Here is a 22639-nt window from a genome sequence, read left to right as displayed (position 1 = left end):
CCTGACACGGCCACGGAGGCCGTCACCGAGCTGCCCGCTCTCACTGACACAACCACGGAGCACCCTTGGTCGGCCCTGCCACCACCGCTCAGGCCATCTGTCCTGCAGGCGCCACCCGAGCTCCTTGCCCATGAACCCGCCAATGACTCCGTTGATTTCCCCAAGAACTTTTTGGGGGGGGGCAGTATACCTAGGGGTGGGGAGCTTGTGGGAGGGGACCCTGCTCGGCCACTGCCGTCATCGGCCTTTGAACTAGTCTGGCCATTTATGGACCCTGACCCGCCGTGGTTACTCAGACCACCTGACCTGCCATGGTTACCCAAGCCGCCTGACCTGCCGTGGTTACCCAAGCCGCCTGACCTGCCGTGGCTACCCAGGCCGCCTGACCTGCCGTGGCTACCCAGGCCGCCTGACCTGCCGTGGCTACCCAGGCCGCCTTACCTGCCGTGGCCGCTCGAGCCACCTGACCCGCCGTGGCTTTCCGACACTCCGGACTCGCCATGGTTACCAGAGTTCCTGGACCTGCATTGGGGACCCCGTTCCTGTCTGCATGCAGGTCTCCAATGCACCCACCCTCCCTCCCTAGCTGTTCCTTTTACGCCGCGAGGACGCGCCTTCCGGGAGGGGGGCGTTATGTCACGATCACCGTCAGTTCCTGTCACTTCCTGGACTACATTCCCCATAATCCTCTCTGCCAATCACCTGCACTCACTCCACCAATCACTACACTAATCAGCTTTCCTGTAGCTCAGTGGTTAGAGCATGGCACTAGCAATGCCAAGGTCATGGGTTCAATCCCAGGGATTGCACATACTCAGATACAAATGTATAGTATAATGCAATGTAAGTCGCTTTGGATAAAAGCGTCTGCCAAATGCATAAATGTAAATGTAATGTAAATGTAATCACCACACCCAGCTGCCATGCATTACCTGGACTATAAAAGACTCACACACTCATCACCTGATCGCGAAGTCTTGTTGTCACTTGTATCACATTTCTGAGCGTTTCCTTGTATCCTGTTTGCCTGTCTGTGATTGATTTTGCCTGATTCCTGTTTTACGACCCATTGCTGCCTGCCTCGATCCTTGCCTGTACCCTGACTACGACTCTGCCTGTTCCTTATTGCTCCTGTTTGTTCCTGTTTGACCCTGCCTGAACGACCACGCTCACTTCTAATAAAACGCTGCAGTTGGATCTTACTCTGAGTCCTGCCTTCGTTACAAAAAGTAGTTATGAAAGCAATCACCCATACCAAGAAAAAGTCATTTTATTCAAAATGTTCACAATGTAATTTGTTTAGCAAAGAGTGTCGGGCACTGGAACTGTCTTCTAGACAGTTGACAGCTGACTATACTTCAGAAGGTATTTGGGCATGACACATGGGAATTTAGCTTCATGCAACACTACCCTCACCTCCCTATTTCATCTGGCTTACATAACTGAATGTCAGTGGCCACATCTCAAGAGTTGGCTCAATCCCTGTGGGTCAGACTGAGGGGGAGATGAAGAAAGCATACAAAAATGAGGCAGGGTTTAAAGTTTACAATGAGGAGTGTAGCTTGCCGAAACCTGATAGCTTGATGTATGCCCTTCAGCGCTCAGACGCAGGGCGGTACCTGTCTCCTCCAAGCACTGCACATGTTGTGTCTTTATAAATCGTGAAAATGGACTACCTCAACACGTGGTAGAATCTATGATATAGTATCAGTATCAGCTAATACCAACACACTTTACCTGTTTCTCCCTCAGGGTGGAAAAGGTAGCTCTATACCTGGTTGTATCCACAGCATGTGGATGCCAATTAATAATGTCAGTTAACATTTTCATTCCCTGCTCCCCACCCTCAGTGCTTGACCTTTCCTGAAGCCCTTTACTTTGCTGCCTTTTTAATCGCTCCTGCCATGATATCAGAGCTGGAGGCTTAGAGCTGCAAATACAATACAAAAGAGTAACAAAAGACAGGAAGAAGAGAGGAGCTGATAACCAGGAGGTCTAGAAAGAGGTTAATGTGACAACACACACACACACACACACACACACACACACACACACACACACACACACACACGATTTATATGCTGTTTTCCTCATGGGGACCAAAAAATGTCCCCATAAGGTCAGGGATTTTGGATATTGGCATTATTTTTGGGGATATTTTGCTCCCATAACGTAGGGTATACCTTAGTCTCAGTCTCAGACATCACGCCCATGGACCGTTGGCTGAACATGAATGCATATGGCACTCTTATCTGGAAACACTTCAGGAGTTTTGAAGTTGTCATCTGGTTGGTTGAATTCTACAGATGTGTGTCACGTTCTTTAATGGTACACCTGGAAAGAAATGCTGTGACGCCAAACGTCTTTGTGGAAGAAGAACGCAGTTGTGTTTACAACTGTGACAATGAGCGCTTACCAGGATCAACTAAATGCTGGAATTTCAAAAGTGTTTGGAGTTCGCAGCTGCATTGTTGCTTTAAACTTGCACAATGTTCTTGAATGAATAATTTATTAGACGCACGCCGGTCTGTTATTGTAAGGACAGCGACTTTACATTTTCATGCCCCTAAACATGACTTGGAACTAAACGATCTGTGATTGGTTGCATTACATGTCAGTCAAATGTCCTTTTGGGTGGTGCTTGGCTAATGAAAGCTGCGATGGAGTCCAGACCTTCTGCTGTCAATCTGAAGGTCTGGCTACGCGAGACTAGATATACCTGAACCACACACACACACACACACAGGTTTGTTTTGCTATCAAAGTGAGGACATTCCATAAGTTTTTATACTGTACAAACTGTACATTATATCCACCTACACTACCTCTACCCCGAAACCTACCCATCACAAAAAACATTCTGCATTTTTACAACAGTGTTTAGTATGTTTTTAAAGCTATTTTAAATATGAGGACTCATGAAATATCCTATTTCATGTTTACGTTGTAATACCAGTGTAATAACCATGTCATTATACAAATTTGTGTCCTCAAAAATCCCAAAAATGCTCACGCACACACACACACCGCTCTCTTTGCATCAGTCTTTTGAAATATTCTGAAAAAAACTTTTGCACTCCTTCTGAAATTCCAACCAACAAACATCATTCCTAAAACCATGAGTAATTGTTCCACAAAACTTTCCAGAAATTATATTTGGAATCATTATTGCTCATCAAGGAGTAAAGCGGCTTAAATTTGGATGTTGCTCATCTGTATTAAGGTCTATCAGAGATTATTTGAATTGTGAAAGATCATTTCTGACTCACTGAACCTGATGAATGCAGACTTACCTCATTTTCCTAAATGCTCTCTACTTTATCACTGAATTAAAAAGGCCTTTTATGAGTAAAAACCCCTGGCACATAATTTATACTAAATATAGAAGTGATAATGCAGAGGTCTTAAGCTATCTAAAGCACTGAAGTTTGAGCCACATGGTTGTAACGTGCCCTTCAGCCATATTAATTACTGGTATTCTCAAATCAGCATTTGTAATTTTATATCCACAACACAAACTAACACTTCATTAATCATTAACTACATTGTCTATGTTGTTGACATGTGTTTGCATAAGTATCATCATGCCTTGTCTTGTGATGCAATCAGGAGCTGTAAATAACTTGACTTCTCTCACTGTGATCTGTAATTCTCCCCACAGGCGACAGGGAAAATTGTACATTATTTAATAGTGACCTCTGGCTGTAGTCACAGCAGCTCTGGAATTCATGGGTTTTTTCCACTGAGTAAATAGTTTAAAATCAAGCCACTGGCAGCATGCTGATGAGGTTCTCCACATGTATGCATTGTGTGATGGATTTCTCTTTTAGAAATAATGAGCTATCTTATGATCAAATACAATTTCGGATGTCATCATACAGCTTTATTGTTGTTTAGAAATGTCAAGATTTAGAAAATGTCATCTGCAGACTTATTGTGACATCCAAAATACTGAGAACACATTGGAAACGTGGGAGTCATTTCAAAGATCTTGAAAAAAAAAAAGTAAAGAAACATTATGATGTTAAATAAAAAAATATTTATGATTCAGCCTTATTTCTTCTAATCACTAATCAGTGATTAGTCACTAATTATATAAGCAAATTTGTGACTATCATGTAAACTGTGCAAAAAGGTTGGATGTTCACTGTTTTGGACCCTGCTGATTGTTTTGCAGTTGAAGTGTTGTTGTCTGGTTTGAGCTTTGTCCCACCTGCAGTGAGGACGTCCTGATTCACAACAAGCAGAGAGCTGACCTCTCCCTGAGACTGTCCAGACTCCTTGTGGTTTATTGTGCCTGACTGCATTAAACAGTGATAGTTGGATCTTACAGATTTCTCTACCAATCTAGGTGGTTTTCATGCTTGGTGCAGCCTAAAATGTGATGCTCTCTAGTCTTGTTGAAACTAGTAGGCCTGAGTCTTATTCCCATAACAACTGGCAACACATTATAAATGAGTCACTGAACAGAATAGAGCGCTCAGCAACGGAAGTATAAGTCATGAATTGTCAAGTGACTCACTGAGGCCCTGAAGGGACAAAACACACAAGTCCGCAACTGCTGACATATATTATGTTTTTTTTTTTTTCTTCTGTAACTTTATTTCTGAATGGATTTACTTAGAATGACAGTATAGCACCTTGCTGATAAAAGACAGCGTAAGTTATTGATGTGGGCAGGCAATCTTGGACGACTGAATCTTATTATGTTGGCCTACATGTCAGTCCAATCAATATGAACATATGATCAAAGATGGGTCATATCACTGGGATCTTCCTGTTATGAATGACCTCCCACTTCCTTTCGTGCGACTGTCTCAGCAGGACGTGGACGGTCAATGACTGAATAGGAGGAAACAGAATGAGTGCGCTTGAGAGTGTGGGAGAATAGAAGGACATTTCGAAAACTATTTAAATGTATGTTCTGGGATTTGGGGATTTGAGAGAGGCACTATTTGACCCACATTTCCTTTATCATTTTATCTAAGCCAAATTCCCATAACCTGAAAACTACAGATAGAAAGCTAATAAAACTTTAATCATACAGTTTATAGAGACTATGATGCACTTTCAGAATATCACACTCTAAAAATGCTGGGTTAAAAACAACAAGTTGGGTTGAAAATGGACAAACCCAGCAGTTTTATTTAACTCAACTATTGTTTAAAAATTACTATATGACTGGCTTAAAATGAACCCAAAATAGGTTGGAAATTAAAATTCAGACACATAATTACTAGAGGTAACAATAATAATAATCAAAAGATGAACATTTATTAATAAGCAATTTTATAAATGTTTATTGTTTCATTATTATTAATTGAATTTATCAATACATGTTCATTTATTAAACATATTAATAAATGAAGAGTTCAGATGCAAAAGCCTCTAAATGCCATCTGAAATTTTCTTCTAAAATAACCATTTTTATCAAGCTTGTATGTTTATGTTCAGTTATTTCACTTTAATGGCAATGAAAAGGGCCTATTAATTGCCATTAAAGTGAAATTACTGAACCTAAACATAGGAGCTTGATAAAAATGCTCATTTTAGAAGAAAGTTTCAGACGGCACTTAGAGGCTTTTGCATCTGAACTCTTCAAATGTTAATTTCCAAAATACTTTGGGTTCATTTTATGCAAGCAATACAGTCATTTTTTAACAATAGTTAAGTTAAATAAAACTCCCCAGCAGGTAAGGCAAACATTTAACCCAAACGCTGGGTTAAAACAACTGGGTTTGTCAATTTTCAACCCAACTTGGGTTGTTTTTAACCCAGCATTTTTTAGAGAGCGGAATATAACATCAGTCAGTTTCGTATTGCATGACATTAAGTATACAACCAGCAATGTCTTGCCAAAAACACAGTGTGCTTTTATTTCCTAAATGTACATATTGCTTCACTTTCAGATGTTAATAATTTATTTTTACAGAATGCACTTTTGTAATGAACAGCATGAAGGATTTTCGATGTCCTGCAGAGGTCAATGTAGACAATGTGCTTCAATGGAAAGCAGAAATAATGAAATAGCAAATTGGCATGCAGAACATACAACATGTTGGGCTTCAAACAGAGCTATGGCTTATTAGACAACATTTCTCATTAAAAATCATTCCCAGTTTGATGGAAAAAAAAAAAAATGCAACTCAAATGCAATTACTTGCTCATACAGAAGGATTACATCCAACTATACAAGCAAGAAATCCCTATGTTAGAAATACACTGTTCTGTGATTACGAATGAAAAAAAAAAAAAGATGTCTATATTACTCAATTGCATTCACACTCCTTCAGAGAACATTTAATAGCTCATGCAATGCTGTAGTAATCAGCTTTGGTTTTAAGTTTTCAGTCATAAAGGGAGTGAGATTGCAAATGTGAGTTTTACTTTTGCTGTGAATTGTTTTCCATGATTTAAAAAAAAAAGTGTTGCGGCTCAAAAGTTTTCTGTTGCTCAAACAGTATATGGTGCTAGAGATGCCAAGGTCATAGGTTTAATCCCCAGGCAATGCAACTGTTAAAATGTGTGCCTTGAATGCTGATTCCTTTGAGTTGCTTTGTATATAATGTGTCTACCAAACATGCAAATGTAAATACTTGCCTATAGCCCTCTGACACAAAGAAATAAAACTGTGAATTATAGGTCATAGAATATATCATAGTCTTTAAAATAGACAAAATAGTATTTGGTTTACCATTATTGATAATTGAAAAACTGAAAACAGCTGGACACCTGTTACCTTTTGGATGTACTTCTACTAAATCAATATAAAATAATCCTGCAGAATATCAGAATTTGCTGTATGTGATAAATGTGTTTTACATTTATACTATCTATAGAGTCTATAAGTTTAGGAATAATCAAAACTTCAACATCCCCCTGAAATTTTTTTGCACTCATTCCCTTGAGCTTGCTGCTAAGCCCAAAATCCCTCTAAAAATGTGTGTACCATCACTGACTGAATATAGGGCTGAAATGTTCTGTGACAGGAAAGAATAAAGCAAAGAGTGCAACGTAACATTGTACCTGTGTAGTCTCTGTCTATAAAAATAAGCCTCAGGGCTCAAGTGGAGCGTGTAATGATCTAGGTTGGGTCACCTTGCCTTGAAGCATTATTTATGCGGTTCTCTCAAGACCTCACAGAGCAGTCAGATACAGTTCCTAAATGTAGCACTGAGTGCTCACTTGGACGTCACAGTCAATACAGAGTCTGACTGGTCAAGAGTGATGCCACAGACTTGTGTTTGTGTTAATATTCAAAAGAGCACACATATATTATCTGTCTCTCTGGGCTGGAAATAAGGTTTTTGGTTTGAGTCCTGAAAGGAGAAAGCCATGATGAGCCATCTTAAGCCCAGGCTTTGTCATAGTGCATACTTAATTCTTGTGCTATGTGTTCTAGAGGTGTTATATTTTTAATTAAATTACAATTTGATTTAATTACACTGAAATATTTTTATATGCATCATATGGCAACCCAAAGGGCATGGGTTCAGTTCTCAGGGAATGCATTAGATAAAAACTAAATGAAATAGTTTTTACCTGGTATACAGCAAAATCCCCAGAGTTAAATCAACTCTTCTCAGAGTACATATGGTCCCTCTCTAAATAGTGTTAAAGTAACACTGAAGCACAGTTAAAGTTAATGAGACAAGCAATTAATAAGGCTGTGACTGAAGTCAGTCGTAGTTCTTGTGTTTCTCTTTTCTTCAGTGATTCTGCTTGTTAACAGCAGGTGTTTATCACTAATGCATAATCATCACTTAATTGTTTAATTATCTCATTAACTTTAACTCTGCTTCAGTGTTATTTTAACACTATTTAGAGAGGGACCATATGTACTCTGGGCAGAGTTGATTTAACACTGGAGATTTTGCTGTGTAGGTATTTATTAGTATACTTTCTTTTAGGATTTAAAATGCTGCTGGCTGCAAGAATGTTCAAAAATTATTTTCAGAAACTTTTTTGATGAACTGATGCTGAGGTAAAACTAGCATTTTATATTTGGAAGATGAGGAGCTATTAGAATTACAGAGGGTGATGTATTGCATGTTCATTCTTTATTAAGGAGAGACAATTTGGTCTCAACTTTTCTGGACTGTATGATTTGCTGTAATATGTGACTTATCTGTCTGGTAGTTCATAAAAATAAAATCAACAGTAGGCTCAGTTGTGATTCTTCACTCTGAGATATGCTGAGTTTTTAACAAACCATGTAAATATGTCTTTAACAAAGCCTCTGGATCAAAAAGACACCTGCTAAGGTTGGGTCTTTTACTGGAGATTGAATGACTTGATTTAAAGACCACATAAAATAGGCTATAGCTGTACAGATCACTAAATCACTGTCATTGATTTCCAGCTGTATCGAGTCACATTCTACATGATATATAATAGGATAGTAGGTATAGCATATATAGCAGCCCCGTGATTTTGTCTGATTTACAGGACAATTCGTCACCGTTATGTGGAAAATGAAGAATTAATGACAGGAGGCGTGAAGGTCTAGTAGCCGCCCCTGGATGTGTGGCAGAGCAAAATCACACAGAGAGCAGCAGTGAAGTGTTGAGTGGAGTCAGTGCCGCTGAATGATTCAGAGCTGTCGAAAGGAATGAATAAACGGGGCGAAAGATTCACCCAGCAATTGAATGAATCCTAAGGACGTTTTCATCTTCTTGGATAGCTGGAGTTTGCCTTAAGTTCGCCTGTACTTAAACCCGAGGATACCACAAATCACGGTAGGTGTTTTAAACCACTGATAACATTTCTGGACGCTGAGAGCAGCAGATCACTGTGGAGACGAGAGTGTATTTCTGAGGATCTTAAAGTTTCTTAGCGGGCATGGCCATGTTTTTTGATGACATATCAGTTGATAAACAAAAGCGTTTTTTAATTGTTAAGTTGTGTTGCTTTTGGCAACCTTGCAGCAAGTTGCATCTGCTAAATGTCACTATAATACTGTAAAATAGATTGTTTGAATAAACCAAATATTACTAATTATTAGCTATATAGGCTAATTATTTATAACTTTTGTTTTATTTCATATCGATTACTTTACTGTAAGTGTACGCATGTACATTGCTTGGAGATGTGTTAGAGTAGTATTGTTTACAGGTTTAATAATCAGGTAAATATTACTGCTATCCGTTTGCATTGAACAAGGTGGGAGTGGCTACGTGATGTTTGGGTGTAACCTTAGTCATTTTCAGTGTGTTTTGAAGATGGAAGTCTGTTTTGTTTGTTGGAAGGAAGGCTATGTTTGTGGTTGAAATTACTTGCAATCATAGCAGGAGCCAAGGGTTTTTTTTTATTTTATTTTTTTACTTCTGCCTTGGTTAACTTGTATAATCTAATTTGGCAGCTGCCAAACCTAACACATGCTCTTTGAGATTATGTTGTATTTGAATTCATGCCAGCCATGTTTCTCCTTCTAAATATTCCCAGTTGGGACAGAATATATATACAAAATCATCAGCAGGAATTTTAAGTTTATACCAAGTTTATTCGCAACAATCTTAGAAGCAAAATATTTATAATGAATTTCTCAAAAGTGAGATTCAATAGGTATACTGTAGGCTATAGATTACATACTGAAAGAAAATAAACAGTAGGTTTTGTGGAACATGTAAGATGGTTTGTTAATGGTGAAAGGTGGTCTTCCAGGTCTAACCAATTTGATGATGGTCTTCCTAGTCATTCTCTGCGCTTCCAGCTGGTAGTTCACTGATTTATTATCTGGATCATCTTGGACCAGCTGATGGCCATAAATGTCCAGCTTGATCCTGCTGGAAATCTAAACAAGCTAGTCTCCAGCTGGCTTATGTGATCTCATATCTCCAGCTCAGCTTCAGTTAAGAAATATTCAAGTATTAACTAATGATCATAATCCTTCAGAACAAATTTATTTAGGCTGTGATACAATTTACAATAGTCCTTTATGATTGTTGCTTGTCAGATTGTATGAACATGATCCCCGCTGTAAACCATGTCACACTGTAGGATCTCAGTTGTCTTTAATGTCAGGCTATACAACAATTCGTTAAAATCAGACGCAAACAAAAAGACTCGTCCAGAGTTTTTCATCATCAATCCGTAACACGTTCAGTTAAGGTGAACTGCATTTACATGCGGAATTGAAATGCTGGCTAGCAAGCAAAAAAAGTCTCTAATGTTAATTTTGATCATGGCTTGTCTTGAAAAAAAAAAGGAAAACGACAACAAAAAATCTGAAGACGATGTGTGTGGACTGTGGAGTGAGTGGTGGTTTGTTGTCGCACTAATTGTGTCATCAGGTTCTGTGCTCTTTTTATTTGACGGTTGTTGTAGAGAAGCCACACTTGAAGGATATGCCTCAAAACTGACACTGGCAAAATTTCATCGGAGGTAAAATTTAATCGCAATGGTCATTATTAGGCTGTCGGAGAACAGGTCAAACTGGCGATCCATGAACAGAGATTTTAGCCTACGATCAAAGGAATCTTTCGGATTTGTAAAATCTGTTTCAGACCGCCAAAATCATACAGTGTGCACCCTGCTTAACACCTTAAGGCAAAGTACTTATGTAATTGACCATCAAATCATCATTTAAAACTAGGGATGCACTGATAGCGATACCAGTATTGGTATTGGGCCCGATACTGCGCTTGTGTACTCATACTTATTAAAATTAAAACTAAATCTTATGTGCAAGTAAAAACATGAACTGTTACATGATTTATGTATCACAAATGGTTCCCTACATTATTATTGGAAGGCAATACAGTAATCACATGACATTTTCAAGAAGATTTCTGTGCACAAACATCCAAAGCGCACGCCCAGAAAGCTGCTTCTCAGAGAGTGCGCGAATAGCCTATTAAATCAAGTTCTCTTTCGTGTCCTCTTGTGCTTGAATGGACAAATTCACACAAAATTACAGTCGGTACGGAAAGTATTCAGACCCCCTTAAATTTTTCACTCTTTGTTATATTGCAGCCATTTGCTAAAATAATTTAAGTTCATTTTTTTCCTCATTAATGTACACACAGCACCCCATATTGACAGAAAAACACAGAATTGTGGACATTTTTGCAGATTTATTAAAAAAGAAAAACTGAAATATCACATGGTCCTAATTATTCAGACCCTTTGCTGTGACACTCATATATTTAACTCAGGTGCTGTCCATTTCTTCTGATCATCCTTGAGATGGTTCAACACCTTAATTTGAGTCCAGCTGTGTTTGATTATACTTGATTGGACTTGATTAGGAAAGCCACACACCTGTCTATATAAGACCTTACAGCTCACAGTGCATGTCAGAGCAAATGAGAATCATGAGGTCAAAGGAACTGCCTGAAGAGCTCAGAGATAGAATTGTGGCAAGGCACAGATCTGGCCAAGGTTACAAAAAAATTTCTGCTGCACTTAAGGTTCCTAAGAGCACAGTGGCCTCCATAATCCTTAAGTGGAAGACGTTTGGGACGACCAGAACCCTTCCTAGAGCTGGCCGTCCGGCCAAACTGAGCTATCGGGGGAGAAGAGCCTTAGTGAGAGAGGTAAAGAGGAACCCAAAGATCACTGTGGCTGTGCTCCAGAGATGCAGTCAGGAGATGGGAGAAAGTTGTAAAAAGTCAACCATCACTGCAGCCCTCCGCCAGTTGGGGCTTTATGGTAGAGTGGCCCGACAGAAGCCTCTCCTCAGTGCAAAACACATGAAAGCCCGCATGGAGTTTGCTAAAAAAAAACACCTGAAGGACTCCAAGATGGTGAGAAATAGGATTCGCTGGTCTGATGAGACCAAGATAGAACTTTTTGGCCTTAATTCTAAGCGGTATGTGTGGAGAAAACCAGGCACTGCTCATCACCTGTCCAATACAGTCCCAACAGTGAAGCATGGTGGTGGCAGCATCATGCTGTGGGGGTGTTTTTCAGCTGCATGGACAGGACGACTGGTTGCAATCGAGGGAAAGATGAATGCAGCCAAGTTCAGGGACATCCTGGATGAAAACCTTCTCCAGAGTGCTCAGGACCTCAGACTGGGCCGAAGGTTTACCTTCCAACAAGACAATGACCCTAAGCACACAGCTAAAATAAGGAAGGAGTGGCTTCACAACAACTCCGTGACTGTTCTTGAATGGCCCAGCCAGAGCCCTGACTTAAACCCAATTGAGCATCTCTGGAGAGACCTAAAAATGGCTGTCTACTAATGTTTACCATCCAACCTGACAGAACTGGAGAGGATCTGCAAGGAAGAATGGCAGAGGATCCCTAAATTCAGGTGTGAAAAACTTGTTGCATCGTTTCCAAAAAGACTCATGGCTGTATTAGATCAAAAGGGTGCTTCTACTAAATACTGAGCAAAGGGTCTGAATACTTAGGACCATGTGATATTTCAGTTTTTCTTTTTTAATAAATCTGCAAAAATGTCAACAATTCTGTATTTTTCTGTCAATATGGCGTGCTGTGTGTACATTAATGAGGAAAAAAATGTCTGAATACTTTCCATACCCACTGTATGTTAAAATGCCCATATAGGCAAGTATCCTTGTGAAACATAGTTATGTCTTAAGTGAATGTAAACATTTGAGAAAGAAAATGTGTATGTGACGGTATGTTTGATACGTGCAGCTCTTAAAGTGACAGCAGCCTATAATAAACCTACTGCTGTCTTTATCCTCAATGTTAAAGGGTTAGTTAACCCAAAAATTAAAATTCTGTCATTTATTACTTACCCTCATACCGTTCCACACCCGTAAGACCTTCCTTAATCTTCAGAACACAAAATTAAGATATTTTAGTTGAAATCCAATGGCTCCGTGAGACCTGCATAGGGAGCAATGACATCTCCTCTCTCAAGATCCATAAAAGTACTAAAAACACATCTAGTTCATGTGAGTACAGTGGTTCAATATTAATATTATAAAGCAACGAGAATATTTTTGGTGCGCAAAAAAACAAACAAAATAACGACTTATATAGTGATGGCCGATTTCAAAACACTGCTTCAGGAAGCATCGGAGCATAATGAATCAGCGTGTCGAATCCGCAGTTCGGAGCGCCAAAGTCACATGATTTCAGCAGTTTGGTGGTTTGACATGCGATCCGAATCATGATTCAAGACGCTAATTCATAACGCTCCAAAGCTTCCAACGCTATCTCACGACCAATTCGTACTTATTCTACGAGGTGGCTATTTCGTATAAATTCATACGACCTCACTCTTGCGAATTCGTACGATTTGTCTAAACCCCAGTGACGGTTAGGTTTAGGGGCGGGGTTTGGGGTAGGTCATTCGTATGAATTCATACGAATTTGTCAACTCGTAAAATACATACGATTTAGCAAAAAACGTATGAATTAGTACAAGTGAGGTCATATGAATTCATACGATTTAGCCACCTCGTAAAATACGTACGAATTGCCGTGAGATCGGGTTGAAGCTTCATGAAGCAGTGTTTTGAAATCAGCCATCACTATACAAGTTTTGCCGCACCAGAAATATTCTCGTCACTTTATAATATTAATATTGAACCACTGTACTCACATGAACTGATTTAAATATGTTTTTAGAACCTTAATGGGTTTTGAGAGAGGAAATGTCATTGCTCCCTATGCAGGCCTCACTAAGCCATCGGATTTCAACTAAAATATCTTAATTTGTGTTCCGAAGATTAATGAAGGTCTTACAGGTGTGGAACGGCATGAGGGTAAGTAATAAATGACAGAATTTTCATTTTTGGGTGAACTAACCCTTTAATCTAACAACAAAAGACAGCGTAAATCAATCACTGCTCTTTACTGTTTGAGCCCTGCTAGAATAACTCTAAATATTCACTGTGGTATTAAATTAAAAATAAAATATGAGCAATAATATGAACAGTGAAGTAACAGTAGCTTCTACAATACAGTACATTTTAACAGGCATAATTAGGCATGAAAGTCACTGAAGGAAAGGTCTGTTTGCTAATTTGATTCATATTATTTTGGTTTCTCTGCCTAATATTTGTAAAAATTAAAAATGCATAGCAAATACAGGTATCAGTACTTGGTATCGGCAAGTACTAAAAATAAAAGTATCGATATCAGATTCCGGAAAAAGACACTCGTTCAGACACATGTTCGTCAGTACTCCTAATACCTCTGAAATGTGTTGTCATTCATGACGCTTCTGTCGCAAATCCCTGCTTCCAGAGATTCAATGGCCATTTAAACTTAAGGTAGATGTCAGGAAAAAATCCATTTTAAAGCAGCAAGAGCCGTCATCCCCTGATATCTATTGCTATTCATCCACTGGCTTTAGTTAAGACCGGCAAAGCCACTTAAAAGAAGCAGTCGCGCTGGGGAGGAGCTGATTGGCAGGTGAGCGGCTGATTTGGAGGCAGCGGGATTAGAGAAGTGTCTGAAAGAGAGGAGACGAGAAGCTCGGTCAGGACCTGATTCCCCTTCAGTGATTAAACCGATTATATGCATTTACTGGATGGAGAAAAAATCTGGGTGTGGAAGGGTTGACGTGCCAACACAAAGACTTTTCTCGCTGTGTATTTGCTGTTTAGAAGCATAAAACCTATTTCACGTATATCCATCAGAAACAAAGGGGCTCAGACAGTTTAAGTCAATTATATAACCTGTCAGTGTCGAAATGTTGGGTTTAGTAAGGCTTCATTGCTGGCAGGGGGCGAAGAAGAGCAGATCAGCACCACAGGCGCAGCTCTTGAGTGATAGTCTATATCTGTATACCTGTGATGCTAAATACTGTACAGAATATTATGTCTACTGTCTACTTACTTTATCTTGCTTGCAGACATTCTGTTAATGCTTGTCTTCATATAATTATGGTTAAATGTCTGACAACAGCATTACTGAACTACATTGGTATTTTTTTTTTTTTATTCAAGATGATAAACAAAATATTGGGTAACTAATAAAATATTTATCAAGAGGATTATTAAGCATAATGGTTGATACTGAGGAAGCATTTCTGATCACATAAAGTCAGCAGAATTGTACATCATTCTTTTAAATGAAGAAACTTGTTAGTTTCCCAAATTGCCCACATGGACTATCTCTCTCTCTTATGTTCTCTTACGTGTTCGATTTATTACGCTTTTTTTCTGGGGCACGTAAAGGGACTAACTGTTGTTTACTCAACCTATTGTTGTTTTAAACCCGTGTAACTTAAAAGGAAAGTTGACATTAGGTAGAATGAAAGCCTCAATACCATTTATTTATCTGCATTATTCCAATGAAAGTGAATAGTGAGGCTGTCATTCTGTCCGACATCCCTTTTGTATTTCACAGAAGAAAGTTTTGGAAAGGTTTGGAACAACATAAGGATGAGTAAATGACACAATTTTCATTTTTGAAAAATTAAGGACAAATTTCTATAGAAACAAATTTATCTGTCTGCCTGTAGGGCCTATAAAACAATGTTTTAAACTTTCAAACGAAACTTTGTCAAGCCATCATTCAAAGTTTGTCTTGATTAACCCTCCCTGCGTTTATTTACAGTTATATTTCAGTACATTTTAAAATCACTGCCTTCTGATTCAAAGAGCAATTCTGCATCCTGTTTGCTACCTCAATTCAAATTCAGGAATTTAAAAAACATTCTGCACTGAACAACCCTGCACCATGCAACATGTCAGAGCACATGCCCTTCCCACGAGGCCATGTATCCAACAATAAAGAATTCCTTTGTCCAGGTCTCCACCTGCGAGAATTTTGTGATTTTTATTCCCCTGCCATGATCAATGGCGACCCAGGAGATCCTAGATTTCAGCTTGTATAGGCTGGGGCTGTGCATTGAGGCCTCATCTGAAAAGCTTTTGAAGCTTCCAAATGTGGTTGAGCATGTGGATAAAGCTCACAGGTGTCTGTGTTCATTTCCACTTTCTGATGTGAGTCAGGGACCTGCATCATGCAGCGCATTGGCTAATTAGGAAGCAAAAGAGAGACAAAATTTTATTTCACAATGAGGCAGTTCTGTCAATCCATGCCGCATGTATGTGTAGACTGGTGTCTTTGTGGGGAGTCACGGTAAAATGTCCAGGGACACGCAGAAGTCCCATCTGTTCCTGTTTTTCATCTGCAGTCAAAGCCTTGCTGCTTTCTCTAAAGGCTTAACAGAGGGAAGTGTTTGAATTTATTCAGGTGTTACTTTTTCCAGAGCTGTTTGTATTACGTAAAATGTATTTGTATACATTTTATATATACAAGACCTTTTTTATGGAAGCTTTCCATAGACATAATAATTTTTATACTGTACAAACTGTATATTCTATTCTCTACACCTAAACCTACAAATTGCAGAAAACTTTCTGCCTTTGTACATTTTTAAAAAACATAAAGTATATTTTTAAGCAGTTTTCCAGGTTACTAAAAAATCCACAAGGTCAAAGGTTTCTGGTATGTCCCCACAATGTAGGGAATAACACACAACACACTTTTTTACGGGGTTTACGGGGACTCTCCATAATGATTTTTATACTGTACAAACGGTATATTCTATCCCCTTACACTACCCCTACCCCTAAACCTACATATCACAGAAAACTTTTGTAATGTTTTGAATAATAAAAAAAAAAAAACACAGTTTAGTATGTTTTTTTTTTAAAGCCATTTGGTTTTCGAGGACACGCAAACCATGTTTATGTTGTATTACCCATGTCATTACACACACACACACACACACACACACACACACACACACACACACACACACACACACACACACACACACACACACACACACACACACACACACACACACACACACACACACACACACACACACACACACACACACACACACACACACACATTTACATCTGCTGTACACTGATTGTTAGTCAGGCTTTCAAAATATAGGCTTAAATTCTTGTTTTATTTAAAAAAGGAAAAAAGCACCATTAACTCAATATTATGAAGTCAGTTGTTATGGTTTCAGACTTCCTTGTCACCGTCTGCGGCATAATGAACAATGGCCAGGTGGTGCCAGAAAACCTTCTGTCAAAAACAGTTTGATACGGCAGGATATTTTGCTTGTATTATCAGTAAGCTATGTCCTTCCTTAATTGCTTTCTCTGACAGACCTTTTTTGGTATGCACAAAATTAATTTCCAAGTGAAATGAGTTTAGTACATCAATGTACATCTCCCAAACCTTAGAAGTAATAAACTTATAATTACCATAGTCTTAACACTTGTGAGCCCCCAAGCTAAGAAAACTAAAGATGAAAAACGTGTCATCAAATAGATGTTTTTTTTTTTTTTTTTTTATGTACTGAAACTGATGAGCAGGTGGAAGAAGCTGTGTATTGAACATAAGAACTTGTGCCAGAACGCTGCTGTCTCTGTGTGTGCTCATGTTATGTTGGAGACCAGCTGATCCTGTGTTAATATACAGTACTGTGCAAAAGTCTTAGGCCACCACCAGCTTTGTTGTTTTAGCAACAAAGTTTAAATGTCCATCTATATTTATTTTTTGATCTTTATTACGATACAAACAGAAAATGCAGGAATGTACACAAAATGTAATAAAAAATGGCTTTTGAAAAAATATATATGTGGTGATACATATATATAAAAATATATATGTGGTGCGGCTCGGAGAATGAATTACTTGATTTTCAACAATTTTTAAATCGTAGTAGTGAACATCTTAAATTCACCATTGATTATAATGCTTCTCAGGTTAGCTTTCTTGATTTACTTATAATCAAAAATGATAATCAATTGGTGACAGATTTGTATAGAAAGCTTACAGATAAAAATACTATTTTACATGGTCCGAGCTTTCATCCTACCAATTTAAAGAAGAGTCTTCCGATTAGTCAGTTTAAGAGGATTCGTAGGATTTGTACGTATAATGAAAGGTACGAAATGCAATGTAAAGATCTGTGTCAGAGGTTTTATGAGAGAGGTTATGAAAACACTTGGATTAAAGAAGCTGTGGCACGTTTTGAAAATACTGCTTAGAAAGAGTGCCTTGCTAGAACAGTGTCAAAATCAACCAACAATAGGTTGTCTTGTATTATCCAATATTCTGCTTTAAGTAATGAGTTTGCAAACATAGTATGTAAACACTGGCATATTTTAAGCTCTGACCCTTTGAGTCAATGTTGTAAAGATCCTCCATGAATTGTCTATAAACAAGCCCCCAATATATGGCAAATGGTGGTGAGAGCTGACCAAGGGTCGGAACGATCTAGTAACACCTTTTCAGTCCCTGATGGCAATTATAGATGTGGACAATGTGCACAATTTAATTTTACAACAAAATGTCACACTTTTAGTCATCCTCACTCAAGGAAACAGTTTAAGTTTAGGGGATTATTTCGTGTAACACCAAAAATGTAATCTATATGATCAAACGTCCCTGTGGTTTGGCTTATATAGGTAAAACAAAGCATTGTTTAAAAACGAGTATAGCCGAACACATAAGTAATATACAGTTTAAGGACCAAAAAAATCCCATTGCCGTGCATTTTGACTCTTTCAAACATAGTTTGTCGACTCTTTGCTATTTGGGCATTGAACAAATAAAAGAAGGGGTGGTGATATTAATAAAATCTTATTACAGAGGGCAGCTTTTTACATTTACACATTAAATACTTTCTTTCTCCAAAAGGTTTAAATTTGGAATTTGATTTGAAACCTTTTTTGTGATTTGTGACTTTTAGTTTTTATATCTGATTCTATTTGTTACTTGTGTTAATTGGGTTATTAGTTTAATGAGTTGTTGCTTAAATGAATTGTAATCAGGTGTGATTGATTATGTTGATAAAATGATAAGAAATTGTCATCTTTTGATTATTCACTGTTTGTCTGACCTGACGAAGACCTTTTTGGTCGAAACGTTGTCTTTTTAATACATTTTGAGAGCAGCAGTGTGACGATTTTTGTTTTTTTGAAGTTACGGGTTTGGAACGACATGAGGGTGAATAATTAATGACAGAATTTTAATTTTGGGTGAACTATCCCTTTGAAATTCTGTCTGATGCTGATAATTGTTTTCATATTATGGATAAATGGCAATATTAAAAATTCTGTACTCTTTTGTCTGAATAAATGAACAACTATGAACTAAAGTACAAAGAGGCAATTACACTAAAAATTAAAAGTAATCATTTTGAATTCTACAATTGAATTTAGGCATCACAACTATAATGTAATTTTTGTAGGCCAAAATCATTGACTAAAAATTTTAATTGAATTATCAACTTTATTTTTGGTTTTGTTTTTTAGCTACATGAAAACGTTTTCCAGTTTTGGTGTTTCAGGGAAAAAAAAAAATCATTTTGGTGCATCACTACTTCCTGTTCTTAATGCTTCCCTTTATCAATCATCAGTCATTTCCACAAATCGATATCATCAGTCTCTCCACAAACCTCTGCACTGGCTCTATAGTGGTCCCAGCCTCCATAATTGTCCACTTTTATGTAACCTGGAATTTGAAAATGGATAACTCACATTATCACACAAGAATATTTCAGCAGCAGCATATTTCAGTCTCTTTTTTTTTTGTACACTCGCCTTTTTATCTGCACTTGTTTTTGTTTTTACACCGTTGTTCGCGATATGCATAAACATCTTGTTTATCTCTCCAGTGAAACAAAATCATCTTTAATTCCAATTTGGCACTCCTTGTGGACTAAAGTGATGTTATAATTAAAAAATAACACATCCATGCACCATATGCTTGAAATAAAAGCAGAAAGATGAGGATAAGGGGTGAGAAACTGCTTTCCACAATTCATTAGATGTGCTGCTTTACTGCTGTTCACTGTGTCCTACTGTGCTTTAATAGAAAGCTTCATGTAGGGGAAGAGAAACTCTTTAATGATCTTGAGGCCCAAATGGCTTAATTGAGACTGAGAGGGACATGTTCACCTTAGAAATTCAACTTGGCCCGACCACATGCTATATTATACACCAACTCTTCATGAATCCTGCAGAAATGGAAGCAGAATTCTAATGACCTCCTTGTAATTTCAGTCAGTTGTGCTTTGTGATGCTGATTATTGATTGTTATGGTACTGCAGCCTTCAGTTATGTACTTATTCTAATGTTTTAATTTTGCGTTCATGAAGTGGCATGAACTCTCTCCCAGAGGCCGTTTATTGGGAATATGCTGTTCGCTGTGAGGCTCTGAGAAGTGAAGTCAGAGCCTCTGTCGTTGACCAGTGCAGTAATAAATCACATTGACTCCCTCTGGAAGTTCAAATGTCTCTGAAAGTGAAACAGAGGGAAGAAATCTGGCCATGCAGTAAATAAGAATCTGTGACTGCGCCTTTTCCCTTTAGGTATTGCTTCTTTGTCTTTATAGGTGTCTCATGGTTGCTAGTTTAGTCTTTCGTACTGGCATCACTCGAGTTGTAGTAATAAAAAATTAAAAGTCTGTGAATTACAAGATTTTCATACTTTTTTTCCTTCATTGCTGAAGCTGGAATCGAGCTGGATCATTGACTTCTGTTACGTCCCTACGTGTATAGGGGGTTGGACGCAACCAGGGCTTGACATTAATACCCGCCAAATGCGGGTGGATTTTAGCAGTGGCGTGTAATGCAGTCACTCCTACTAGCCACTTTGGTGGGTTCAACTTTATATATAATATATTCTATACATTTTAAATATATTCTTTATGTATTTTAAAAGGGCATCTGAAATAATACTCAAAAAAATCTACAAAAATATAGATTTTTTCGATACTAATACTGAAATATCTGAAACCCTTCCAATACTTATTTTCCGCAGAATAGATACACAATACCAGCTGTGCTTTCTCGCTCTCTCATCTCTCCGACAGCGAGTTGACACACAAGCCTGCCTCCCCTCACTCAAGTGAACATAAACAGTTGTGATAGAAAACGCATGCGTAACAGAATAATGGATCCATGCGTCAGGTCTTAAAGTGACAGCAGCCTAAAATACCTGCTGCCAAATTATGAGATAATATAATAAAAATATCTATAAGGCAGTTTTTCCCCATTGTATGGATGTCAAAATTGTGGCCAGTGAAAATGTGACTATAACTGGAAAACCACTAGCCACAGTGGCTGGTGAGCAAAAAAGTTAATGTCAGGGCCTGGACGCAACATAAAGAAAGTGGAAATGTAGTAGTTATAAGCAGGTGATTACAGGTATTTAAACACTATTTAGAATATATAGATGAAGAGATACAGTTCTTGCTTGTTTATGATATATTTTTGTTAATGCAATAATACTGAAGGATACTTGAATAAGAATGTGGTGCTCTCACTCCATTATACACATTTTTAAATCAAAATGAATGCTGAATGATTTTCTTCTGAAGTCAGTGCACACCCATATATATAGGGGTGTAACGGTACACAGAAGTCACAGTTCGGTGCAATGTCAGTACAATAGAAAAAATGTTTACACCCCCCTTTTTCACAGGACAGTAAATGCAATGCGTATTTTTGTTTATTTACATGTATTCATTTTTATCTTTTAATAATTAGTTTGTAATAAACACTTTAAATGGGTTATAAAAAGTGTTATGTGTAGGTTTTTTTAAACAAGAACAACTATTTTTTACAGGTGCAAGAATAGGCAGAATTTCTATTTATAACATGCTGGCAAATCCTCTAATTATAACAAAGTGTATAATCCCCCTAACTATTAACTACTATAACTTTTGCCTCAATAAACCCCCAATTATGCCTTATTAGTAAGGTAGCTATGTTTAGGTATGGGGTAGGATTAAGAAATTTAGAATATGGTCAATGTAGAGTAAGGCATTAATATCTGCTTTATGAGTACTAATAAACGGCCAATATCCTAGTAATATGCAAGCTGGTAAGCAACTAGTTAATAGTGATAATTGGACCCTAAACTAAAGTGTTATCAGACAAAGGAACAAATCCACAATGCTATGTTTCTTTTAATTTATTTTGAACAGTCAGTAGTGCAAATCAAAGTTTGTTCCACCTAGCAGCATTTAGTCTCCTAGTTGGTAATCTCAGCCTCAGATGTCACGCCCACATTGGCTGAACGTCTGATGCATATGACACACCTAACAGGTAACACTTTAGGATATTCAAAGTTGTCATCTGGTTGGTTGAATTCTACAGGATGTTCAGGAGATACGTTCTTTAACGGTCCACCAGGAAACAAATGCTGTGATTCAGCCTCCTATAGTGTATTGAGCACTAATCAGTAAACAGAATGCATTCTTGTATGGGTCATATTTTTTTTTTTGCTGGGCTGATTAACAGTTGAGTGTGCGAGCCTTTAGAAGTATACTCCTTTGTCCACGAGCGTAGAAAGTTGCATTCGACGCATCTAGCGGACTTTGTTTTCAAATGCTCAAGTCATCCGTGTGCGCTGTTTCCTTTGTCTTTGTTCATCTATTGCTATGGTTTTTGATTTGCCCTTATGTGTTACACCTGTGTCTAATTAGTGTTTCTTTGTGTATTTATAGTCCTGTGTTTGTTTCAGTCTTTGTCAGATCTCGTCATTATTACTGTGGTTGTTCTATTTATTGTACTTTTGTTTCCTTAGAACCTGAGAACATTTTACCTGAGATTATTTTGATTAAAAAATTGCTTGCAAATAGATCCAGCACTTTTATTTCTGTCTTCATTTTACACCAGCATGACATGTATAGCATAGCCTGCATATAGGTTGGCATAGCC

General features: G+C 38.0%; 1 protein-coding gene across 3 annotated transcripts in view; it reads left to right on the top strand.

Moving 5' to 3' along the window:
• The first annotated feature begins 8557 nt into the window (after window positions 1–8557).
• Window positions 8558–22639, top strand: part of tspan18a (tetraspanin 18a) — a 40786-nt gene continuing 26704 nt past the window's right edge. For all 3 annotated transcript variants that reach the window (XM_067400913.1, XM_067400912.1, XM_067400911.1), the window contains exon 1: window positions 8558–8738. The gene's annotated coding sequence lies outside the window, so the exon portion shown is untranslated. The remainder of the gene's footprint in view (window positions 8739–22639) is intronic.

Source organism: Chanodichthys erythropterus, chromosome 11, assembly GCF_024489055.1.
Source record: "Chanodichthys erythropterus isolate Z2021 chromosome 11, ASM2448905v1, whole genome shotgun sequence".
Taxonomy (NCBI): domain Eukaryota; kingdom Metazoa; phylum Chordata; class Actinopteri; order Cypriniformes; family Xenocyprididae; genus Chanodichthys; species Chanodichthys erythropterus.
Note: the sequence above shows the minus strand (reverse complement) of the source record. Positions and strands in the feature narration are given on the sequence as shown.